Below are 2,818 nucleotides of genomic sequence, written 5' to 3' on the forward strand. Positions count from 1 at the left end.
TTGGTTCTAGTCCTGGCTTTTCCACTTGGCTGCTCAGTTACCTCAGACAAGCAATTTCACTGCTCTGTGCCTCAGTTTCCTCATCTGTATGCTGGGGGCAAGATGCTGATGCCCCATATAAAGTGCTTTGTGATCTGTTGACATGCTGTGTAAAAGGTAGTATTGACATTACAGTTGTCTCATGTTATTCTCCCAGCACTGGTGAGGTTTTATCATGCAATTCAGGCCTGCTAACACAAAAAAGCTTGGCACAAAAGTCTATGATATGACCTTTGCTCCAAACCTTAGGGTGTGCACTAGTAGGATATTTTTTCCATTTAGGTCTCTGTGATGCAATGATTATTGCTTCTCTACTCAGTGGAGGGTGAGTTTCAGCTCCTATCCAAAGCCAAAACTGGATGAATTGTATTAATCTGCAGAGATTTGTGCATCTGCACTCAGGGACAGGCCTATTTGGCAAGGAGAGCCTTAGTGAAATGGATAAAGAGACTAGGAGTTGTCACTATTCCAGGATGACCCAAGTCCTCTATTGGCGGTGGTGGTGTTGGGGTGTTGTTACTGGACTCTCCAATCATCTCCCCCTAAAATCCATCCCCGGTCAGGACATCCGTAGTCCAAACAGATGATGTAGCACAATACAGATCCTCCGTGGAACATCTTCCATCCCTTCAAGGCTCCACTCTTGTTTCACAGCAGCAGCTCCTAGCTTCCCTCTAGAATTGCCTGGCAGGAATTAAAAAAACAAAACTTAATTGACACCTGCCAAGGTAGATTTGAGACCATCTCTGACTTCATCTGTGGGAGTCTGACCCACAGGATCACCTGCTGGGGTCCAATGTCACTTACTAATACTAATCACCATTGGAAATACCTTTACTTCTTGTCCCTACTCGTGAATCCCTTTCCCAGGAGGAGGGAACTGGGATGTCAAGCGACTGACATCCTTTACCATTGCAGAAAAGCAGGGAGCTTATGTTATTTCTTAACGGCAACCACCTAGTGTCCCCCGCCCTTGATGAAATGTCAGGCTGAAATGAGCCCGACAATCATACCCTTCAGGGTGACAACCCACTACCTTTGGACAAGTCTGCAGGTGTAACAAGGTGAACTAATTGAGCCCTTAGCAATCCATTAACCCTGTATTAGTGTACATGGCGCTTACACACTGTCACACAAGCAAGGGTCTTGCACTCAGCACTAAGCAGGAAAATAATTTGAAATTGTCTCACAAGTAAGGTGATCCACTGCAGTTTCAACTAGAAACTTTATTTATTTTTCACTTCCTGGCCTAAATTAGTGCATAGCTTTGCTCTGCTTGGATGTGCTCCCCTCCAGACACGGCTGCATTTCACTGATGTGGCAGGATTGTATTTGTTGTTTCACAGCTGGCCCTTTCTAGCTCAGCCCTCAGACAGGAATATCATCCTAGCCACAGTGCATGTGATGGAAACTGCCTCGCCTCAATTCCTGCTGAAAACAGGATGTCTCAGAGAAAGACGGGTGACCTGTGCCCACATCCTCGCATGCAAGGGAAGAGCATGCGCTTGGAGCTTTCCACTAGCAGCGCTGGCAAGGGTTTCAGCCAGGCACGTGCTCCAGAACTGTTTCTTTGCACACAGTTATTTCCTCTGCACTGAGTTTCCACTTGCTTTGCTGCCACTGCTACTGCCTGAGTCTCTGTTTGGGGCAGATGGGCAGGAATATTACTCCAAGGCTACACTGTGCAGCTTTATTCTGCTCTCAGACCCCTCTTTTGTACCAGCAGAGCTACTAGCTCAGTAAGACTTCTGCTGCCACCTGACAGCTCGTTGAAATCCTGATAGACATGGCTATGCCTCATCTACCTGCCACAGCTCATTCAGCAGCAGGTGCCCCCATGAAGCGCACATCATAGTTCAGCAGCAGAGCTGCTGGGTGAAGCCATGCAGAGCCATCACCACCAGAAGCATACGGGTGGGCACGCTCTGTGGCAGCCGTGTATTGGTGGTGGGTGTTTCACCAGCAGTTCTGGCAGCAGGGCAGGAGCAGGATGTAAATGCCACTGCCTCATGTTGCAGGTGTCTTCTGACTGCCCATGCAAACACAAAGTGATAATGAGGTCAGAAATGGCTTCTTGTACAGTTTTTCTTATCTTTATATGTTCCAAGTGTTCCTCTTGAGAGCAATACTGGGCCTATCCAACTAGCCACATCCTTTTAGATAAACGGTATTTCATTTTAAAAAATGACTGCAGAAATGTGTCTTTGGGAAGACTGCCACAGGAGACCCCTTAGTGCTGTTAGTAAATATGCTGAAGGCAAGCGCTATACACAAGCATGACACATGGAAAAGCACTGTGCAGCTGGAGGGAGGGCTGGAAGGCAAGCCTCACTGCTAGATCAAAGGGAACAGAAAAAGCCATGCTGACAGCCCAGGAAACTAGACAGCCTTGAAGTCATGTGATGGCAAAGGAAAAGCTTGCGGTGGAGGAGAGAGAAACTGAAGAGATATGAACAGGGCAGACTGGAAAGCTACGCTGTGCCTACCACAACACAGTCCCCCCGGGCTGTGACTAGAGCTCCTGGCCCCCACCAGAAAAGGCGGCAGGCCCGGGGCTAACACCCCTCCACATCTGTCCCCTGTGGCAGGACCCCCCCGGGATTCAGCTGCTCCAAACCTGGCCTGTTATTTGATCCTTGGCTATGAAAACCACCACCCCGACATGCAGCCCAAGCAGACCCGAGGGTGGTAGGCGGGCAGGAGACCCCGCTGAGTGACACGCGCCCTGGAGGGGCAGGAAGCAGCCGGCAGCTCAGCCGCGAGGCTCCCGCCGGCTCTT

The 2,818-nt window shown here is 49.4% G+C and overlaps 1 long non-coding RNA gene across 1 annotated transcript; it reads right to left on the reverse strand.

The window, feature by feature from the left end:
* Nucleotides 1-336: 336 nt before the first annotated feature.
* Nucleotides 337-2,608, reverse strand: LOC109293117. Its single transcript, XR_002096248.1, has 2 exons — nucleotides 1,845-2,608; nucleotides 337-723 (listed from the first exon to the last, which is right to left on the reverse strand). It is a non-coding gene; the product is annotated as an uncharacterized LOC109293117 (long non-coding RNA).
* Nucleotides 2,609-2,818: the final 210 nt, after the last annotated feature.

This window comes from Gavialis gangeticus, unplaced genomic scaffold, assembly GCF_001723915.1.
Source record: "Gavialis gangeticus isolate Ggan-Ray unplaced genomic scaffold, GavGan_comp1, whole genome shotgun sequence".
NCBI classification, from domain to species: Eukaryota; Metazoa; Chordata; order Crocodylia; family Gavialidae; genus Gavialis; species Gavialis gangeticus.